Genomic DNA, 8,679 nt, shown 5'->3' with positions numbered 1-8,679 from the left:
TTGGGTTTACAACCAATGAGAAGGCAGAACAACATACTATAAAAAAACGAACCGACAGGAAGTAGGTCTCTTTTCGCGAAGCTGGGACAGCAGGAGGAAGGGTGAGATTTTAGCTCTGAGCTCTGACTTCTCGGCTCTCTCTTTTACATTGTTTCTGTGTTTCTTATTTAATAAGACGGTTGGCTACATCTACATTCACATCTTACCAGGAAAAAATACGTATAAGAACTGCTTCTCTGCCATTCACTTAGCTTAGTGAGAACTGGGTGTCCCATGACTCGGGATGCCACCCAGGGACTTTCCAATCCCTTCTCTCATCCCTGTTCTGATGAAGCCAGTAGCAACTGGGGATTAGCCTCTTACAGTTCAAGTACCCTGGATAGTGCCCAGAGCCACAAAGACCCTGGTGACATTGTGAGTGGGAAGAGATGCAGCCAAGCAATGCCTCCTGAGCATGGTGGCACTGGGACAATTGTTTAGCTCTGCCTCATTCATGTCAATAAGCAACAGCAGGAAAACATTTCCAGGAGCTTCTTCGGGATGTACCCCCAATCTGCTCTCCATTTATAATTATGTGTATTAACAAGTTCATTGTGGTGCTATATGAAGAAGCATATTATATAATCAGATTGTCTTTGATGGTATAGTTAATGCCAAGGTGATGATTATGTGTGAACGTTTAAATATATGACACTCATTATCAAAAAGTGACTTAAGGACCAGACAACAGTCCTCCCCCCCCAACCCAGTCCTTTCATGTTCTTTGTCTCTAAGTTCTTAATAATTCTGTAAGAAGGCACATGTCTAACTAAATCTTTAATGCAAGGACCTGGTTGGCATTCTGTGAGCTGTGACTGCAGTCCATCCTTTGTTCTTCTCTGGAATCTGGGACAAAAGCTGGCCTGAGTTCTTTCCCAGGGAGGAACCTGCTTCTGCCCATGGAACTGGGATAAGAAACTGAAACTCTAAGGGAACAAAAACCTGGAGAAAGACTACCTGGACCACAGGAGGCTGGAGTCTGCGAACCACACATAAATATCTGTGCTATCTTCCACAAGCCAATAAATCTCTCTGGCTTGAGTCAAAATCATTACTAATAAAGTTGCGTAAAGAAAATGTGAGCCAATAGAGGACTGACTAGCTAAATTATGGTATAAACAATAAACTGCCACACAACCCTTAGACTGAAAGAGTTTGATCTCTTTGTGTGGATAGATGCAATGCCCACTGTTAGAAAGAAAAAAATACTTCAATAAGAGTATAATCCTGCTTAAAACACTTATAATATACCATGAACAAAAATATCTAGAGGAATATGTGCTGATATTGCTGACTGTTGTTCCTTTGTTCATTCATTCGTTCCTTCCTCCTTTCCTCCTTCCTTCCTCCCTCCCTCTCTTCCTTCTTCCCTCCCTCTCCACTTCCTCCCTCCCTCCCTCCCTCCCTCCCTCCCTCCCTCCCTCCCTCCCTTCCTCCCTCCCTTCCATCCTTCCTTCTCTTTTTCTCTCCTTTCCCCCTCCCACTCTCCCTCTCTATTCCCCCTCTCAGATTTCTTTGCCTCAGGCTGACAAACTGATTAAGTAACTGAAGATGGCTTTAACAGTCTGATCTTCCTGACTCCACCTCCACAGTGCTGGGATCACAAGTTTGTACCAACAAGTTTGGTTTCTACAGCACTTGGGGGTGGAGAGTGAAGGGGGAGAGGCCAAGAGATGAGCCTTTAGAGGAAACACCTGACTTTTAAATCCTTTCAAGGGATATCAGGGAGCACAGCACTTTGTGATTTAGTTTAACATAGCTTATGTGACAAAGAGAATGAGGAGTAGGACCATAAATCAGGAGCTATAAAAACTATACCTCTCTTTCTCAGAGAGCTAGCTACAGTAGGACTAGGCATAATATCTTCAGGTTGAGGGATCTAGCCTCTTAGAGTAAATAGTGTCTTAAAGGATCAGGTCCATGACCTAACGCCCTAATAAATAGACTTCTCACCACCCCATCAAAGCCATTGGCATACTTAACACAGCCTTACAAAGAGTTGCCTGCCTGGCCACTAAGAAAATGTTTATGTTAACATTGTAAGCTCCATCCTTAGGAAATGAGTCAGTGTATGGATGTAATTTCTTTGGAGAAGAATATGTGGATACATATTTTGAAAAGAGACAACTTGAGATGGGCTGGTGCATGGGAACCCAGTGACCAAGGTCAAAGCATGTTAGGGTGTGTATTTTCATTGGACATGTACTTCAAATCATAAGTGATTCCAACCAATCATCCTCCTTCCAGGCTAATCTCTGTACTATGTAAGGGGTGGGGCTTTCCACAGAAAATGCATTTATTCTTCCTTCATACATAGATGGTGGGAGGCTTTCTATGGGAACTGCTGAAGAGGGGCTGAAAAACACAGGAGTTTGCATCTAACTCCTACAGTGACATCTATTTACAAAAACTGTTTTTTTTTGTTTTGTTTTTGATATAGTGTCTCACTGTGTAGCCCAGGCTTTCCTCAAACTTACAGCAATCTGCCTGCTTCGTTCAGCCTTCTGATTACTGGGGGAAGTCTCAATGTCTCCCATTTAGAAGCCCAAAACTCTAGAGTTGTGAATGAGTACCCCCAGGCAGGGTGTTGAGAGTAGGAAATGCCTTTGAAGTGAACTGTTTGGTCTTTCAAAACAGTGAGAATTTTGCTTTCTACTTAATAAACACGTATTTATATATGTGTTTACTCTAATTTAAATATCTTTAGGGTTGCTATTCTTTAAGTGGAATGTTCTCTAGAACATGTGACCCATTCCTCCTTTAGCCATGTTTCTGTTCTTCTGCACCTTAACCTACAGCTAGGCATTGTGGGGAAACAGGCAGGCTGGCACCCTGCCCGTTGACATATCCTTCAACACCCTCTCATTTGATCTGGCTTCATACTTCCAAGCCCCCCATTCCTCTACTGTGCTCTGCAGTGATCCTGGGTGGGGCTCTCGTTTGTTCTAGGCTGAGGGTGAAGTTCAGGCTGCCTGCTTTACCTCTTTCTTTTCCCAACATATTTTTATTCATTATTTGGGAATTTCACATCATGCACCTTGAGCTTACTCACTTCCCAGTCCTCCCAGGTTCACCCCCTGACCCTTGTGACCTCTGCAAAAAGAAGAAGAAGGAAAAAAAAAGTCCAATTTGTGTTGCCCATATACTCACTGGAGCACGGTCAAACTCCCAGTGGCCAGTCCCTCAAAGAAAGCTGAGTCCTTCCCCACCTGCTCCCCTGCCAGAAGCCATTGATTGTGGAGAGCTACACTTCAGCATCCTTATAATAATAATTTTTAAGAGTTCTCTTTGATGGCTTTCTGCCTAGGCCGATTCTTTTTTTGGGGGGGATAGGAGTTTTCACAGAAGCCTTCTGTGTCCCTCTTTCTCAACTGAGTCTCCAGTCATTAATACTACTGCAAAAGTAGCTTCCTTGACCTTTTCAGTCAGTGGGAACATGGATCATGGACTTCCACATGGTTTCTGGCAATAGCACATGCCACAGACCTCAGCATGGTCTCTGGTAGAGGCACAGGCCAAGGCCATCAACATGGCCTCCAGGGCAACATGGGCCACAGACACCAATATGGTCTCCAGTGGCAGGCTGGCCCAAGCATCAACATGGTTTCTGGTGGCAGCACAGACCACAGACATCTGCAAAGTCCTTGGTGATAACACAGCCCACGGACACATGGCTTCAGGCTGCAGCACAGACTATGCACATCTATCTGCCTGGCCTCTGGTGGCAACACAGGCCATGGATATTAACATGACCCCTGGCTGCAGCAGGACCATGGACCCCAATGTGGCCCTCTGCAACAGCATGGCCCATGGAAATCAGCATGGCTTCAGGCTGCAGCACAGACCATGCACATCCTCATGGTTTTTGGTGGTAACACAGGCCATGGACATCAACATGGTCCATGCTAAGGGTCATGTCTGGCTTCGTGGTCCTCCCGATTTATCCCTTGCTGCCTCCTATCTCAGAATGAAACATCCATCTACAGCATATCTTCTGGAGTCAGCTTTTCACAGTCCCTAGCCTGCATCCATTCTTAGGACCCCAATTTTCCATAATGCCTGTGAGGTAGGCACTTCCCTGTGTCCTTTGTTTATCCCCAGAGCTTACATGCACCTTTCACAGTGCAGGGATATGGTGATATTTTATTTGTACTGAAATGTGATTTTACTTGTATGTTAATAAATAAAGTTGCCTGGGGGTCAGAGCTAATAGTAAGCCATAGCAGAGCTGGGCGTTCGTGGTGCATGCCTTTAATCCCAGCACTTGGTAGGCAGAGCTAGGTAGATCTCTGTGTGGTCAAGGATACAGCCAGCATTAGAGACACATGCCTTTAATCTCAATATCAACCATAGAAGACCTGGAGGTCTGTACAGACAGGCAGTGATGAGGCAGTCATGTGCTTGGGTTTACAACCAATGAGAAAGCAGAACAGAAAGTCTATATAAAGACAAACACACAGGAAGTAGGTCTCTCTTGGCTGAAGAGGATCACTGAAACAGAAAGGGTAAGGCTCTTAGTTCTGATCTCTTCGGCTTTATTCTTTACATTGGCTCTGTGTTTCTTATTTAATAAGATGGTTACTTCTACACAGGGACTGCTGAAGTTAGTTTGCCTGGAGCTCCAGCAGCTTACCTCAGGGCTGCTTAACCTCCCAGGGTCCAATACCTAATATGACCAGCAGATGGCATAAGGGCCTCTGCTGTACTGTTGCTGCTGGCTGCCTGAGGGGAACTCTGTGGTGTGTGTGTGTGTGTGTGTGTGTGTGTGTGTGTGAGAGAGAGAGAGAGAGAGAGAGAGAGAGAGAGAGAGAGAGAGAGAGACAGAGACAGAGACAGAGACAGAGAGACAGAGAGAGACAGAGAGAGGGAAGGAGGGAGGGAGAGACAGAGAGAGAGAGACAGAGAGACAGAGAGACAGAGACAGAGAGACAGAGAGAGAGAGAGGGAGAGCTTGCTTTGGGACAGAAAATAGGAAATCCTAGGACTGGTTTTCCCAGCAATGTGACCGAGGGATACTTCCCTGCATGATCTCTGCTTATCTGGGAAGAGGACAGATATCTGCTGAGTCAGTTTTCCAGAAGGATCCCAGGATTCTCCCTTCTTTCAGATGCTGCAGAGAACAGACAGGGAGGAACATTCCATCCACATAAGCCCAAGCCAGAGGGAGGATATTTGAGATTGTTCTAGATATTGCTGTAAAACTTTTAGCAGTTATAACCTCTACTGTTGGATAAGAAACAAATCCAAAAAGCTCCAAGCATTGGTGGTTTGAACAATAAGCACTGACCTGGCTAATGAGCTTTCAGATTGGTTGAACTGTTTGCTTCTGGGCTGGTTTTCTTACCCATCTGAGGATGGTGAGTCATCTAAATCTGACTAGCTCTCAGTTGCATCACTCATATGGGCAAAACCACAGCTGAGGTTGCTGGAGTGGATCATCAGTACATCCTCTTGTCCCAGGCTTAGTAGAGAGGAGCTGACTTTGATGGGCCACCAAGAGCCCCAATGTGCAAGCACTTTGTGATATTACCTGTGTGATATTACCTAACACACTATTGTCCAAAACAAGACAGGTGGCCACTGTGGATGAGACTGGTTGTGTCCACATGGTGTGACTATATGTACACATCCATGTTAGAATGTGAAAAGGGAAATAAAAAAGTGAGGGCATTTTGGATCTATTAAGTAGGAAAACCATTTTTTTAAATGAAATCTTCAATGGAACTGCATTTCCTAAAGCAGATATTCTCTGAAGAGTGCATGGGAGAAGTGCCTTTGGCTGTCCCAGGCATCAGGAAAATACTGTTGTTCTGGAAAATAGAGTGTGGAATCCCCAGTCATGTTAAAATCCCTTACTATGCAGGTTAGCAGCCAGCAGTTTGATTATTTAGGGTCATCAAATACTTCTTCAAAGAAACCTTTTCCTTGAAGTGGCTCTTTGTTTTTTCTTTTATAATAAATAGAAAAGAATGATACAATTAGAATACACCACTTGTATGAATTGGTGCAACCAGCAAAAACAGCTTAGAAAATTCTGTAGTATTTAATGACCTTCAACATGGAACTTGCAAGAATATGAAAAGGGAGAGAGTGGAAACCTATAGGTTAGAAAGAGACTGGGGGAAAATTGCCACTAATGTTACCACATATGGGTCTTATTTTGACATAGGCCCAAATAAACTGTAAAATAAAGTAGGGCTTACAAGATAATTAGGGGAAATCAGAATACTGATTGACTATTTCACAAAATAAAGAAATTGTTGTTAGTATATTTAAGTATATGATGGAATCATTTCTAGAATTGTAATATTATTTAAAGATTTTGAACAAGAAGATGATGTCATAATTTTTAAAAGAAACTTAATTTGTAGAAGCAGTGCAGAAATATTTCCAGGTAAATTATTATACCTTTTAAGATTTTCTTCCAAATAAGTCTAGACAAAAGGAGCAGTGGATAGTGGCGGCCTCAGCCCTTGTCACCCCACGTTGTCTGTATTCCTGGTGCACCTGTATACTGGTTCATTGTGCTTCATCTGCAAGGTGTCCAACTACAAGCGGAGGGAGATGGGGCTCATATCCAGAACTCACAGGCCAGGTTTTCCAAGAAGTGGAATAGTAAATCAAAAATTTGTCTTGAGTATTCCCTCTACTATCAGCTCGTTTTCTAGAAGTTTCAAGAAGATTAAGAAAATTAATTCATGAAGGGAGATAGTGCCACATACCAGCACCATCTTTAAAAATCATGCTACAAATATTTCCACACTGGTTCACTATTTTGTAGTTTCCATGTGCTGACATTCTTCTCCCAGAGGCATCACTGACAGTTTTATTTCTGGCCAAGTATCTGTGTAGTTCAGTTGGCTTTTGTTCCAAATTTATCTAGGAGAAGGATTAATCAAAATTTCCATTAAGCAACAGCATACTTTATCAGGGTTGTTGGAACTACATTCAACAGCAAGATATAGAAACATCATAATTATAGCTATGATCACTGTCTTTTGTACTACCTCCAGCTAACACCCCTACTTCCAGCGCTTCAACATTACCATAACGGCAAGCACCACCACCACCTCCATAACTGCCACCAGCATCACTGCTACCAGGATCGTAACTGACATCACTACCACTATGATCAGCACCACTACCATTAAACCACCTTCAGCATTTCTATCCCCTCCACCACCACAACCTTCACTATTCCCACCACCATCACCGTCAACACTAACTTTATCACCATTCATCACCGTTCCCCACCATTACCATCTTCACCACCACCACCATCATTGTGTGTATCTAGATAGCCTTGTAGATTATAGAATAACTTCCATTTGGCTTTCTACCTTTAGATCCTTGCTTTCATTTAATTTGGCAATAACTACGGGAACAGTCTGGCTGGAGACCTGGGCAGTCATGGTTTCTCTCTACACAGTGTATTTGTCCCTTTTGTGTCTTTTGGTTTCTTTTACCCCTCCCCAGAAGATCAGAAGTGGAGTGATTGAGTGGATGACTCTAATGTGAGGAGGGAAGACCCACTGCTTATCATAAGAGAGGCCAGAGCAGTTATACCCTGCCCTTGGGGAAATCCGTGTGGAGTGTAACAGATGACAGGTGACTTTAGTTTGAAAAATGAACAGCCTGAACACTACATATGTGACTGGCATTTTCAAGACCACATACTTTTGCTCATTGGTCCTCCATTTGATATTTAGGGTACTATAATGAGGCTACACGAAGATATCAGCCCTATGCTCTTGAAGAAGGCAAAGGACACTTAACAAGTCATTCACTATAACTTCTCTAGGACATCATAAGCTGTGGTGTAGTCAGGTTTCCAGAAGGATCCCATGCAAGACAAGTTTTATCTGAATATTAGCAGCAAATGAATCCTAGGCACCTTGTTGTCAAAAGACCCAAGATGTTTCCAGCAAGGCCAGAATTCACCCGCAGGCCTCGGAACATCACAGTGTGAAGCACCACAGGCTCAGTGGGGAAAGAGCAAAGACCTTCCATGGAGGCCATCTTTTTGTGGGGAAGACCTGTAGAAAGAAAAAGTTTTGTCATATCATCTGCTGGTGTGGGTGGATCCAGGCCTGCCTTTATCTACTATTATGTATGCATGTATGCAAGCACAGCTGACATGAACAGTGTCTATATGCCTCTGACATACAGGGAGAGGAATAGTTCAAGGAGGAAGGAAGAAACATGTACATCTATTATTGCAGTTAAATGCATCTAATATCATAGGCAAACACAGACACCTGGAGATCATCAAACTCAAATTAAAAACTCATTGGTGGGAACAGACAGTCTTTTCACAGATTGTCTATAAATCTTGAACAACCAGCTTTCCTTGGGCGTAACATCAAATGTTTGCCTTCTTTTTGGTGTCTCATTAGGGAGAAAATTTATTGCCCAACTCTTGAACTATGTCATATTTTAAAGAAAATTCTATGAATATTTCCAGGAACCACATGCTTGATTTTATATTAACTTTATACCACTGAACAAAAAAGCATGGTCTTCTCAATGATGAAATGACACTAATCATGATATTAAAGGTGTTAGCATGTACTCAGTTGGAAGTGATGGCAATTTTCCAGAAATGTATGCTAGCCATGGCTTCCTTTGGTAAGCTAGAAT

General features: G+C 43.1%; 1 long non-coding RNA gene across 1 annotated transcript; it reads right to left on the bottom strand.

Moving 5' to 3' along the window:
- Nucleotides 1-6,791: 6,791 nt before the first annotated feature.
- Nucleotides 6,792-8,358, bottom strand: LOC143272525 (uncharacterized). The gene is made up of 2 exons (XR_013050170.1): nt 7,934-8,358; nt 6,792-6,918 (listed from the first exon to the last, which is right to left on the bottom strand). It is a non-coding gene; the product is annotated as an uncharacterized LOC143272525 (long non-coding RNA).
- Between the last annotated feature and the right edge of the window lie 321 nt (nt 8,359-8,679).

The sequence above is a fragment of the Peromyscus maniculatus genome, chromosome 1 (genome assembly GCF_049852395.1).
Source record: "Peromyscus maniculatus bairdii isolate BWxNUB_F1_BW_parent chromosome 1, HU_Pman_BW_mat_3.1, whole genome shotgun sequence".
Lineage (NCBI taxonomy): Eukaryota > Metazoa > Chordata > Mammalia > Rodentia > Cricetidae > Peromyscus > Peromyscus maniculatus.
Note: the sequence above shows the minus strand (reverse complement) of the source record. Positions and strands in the feature narration are given on the sequence as shown.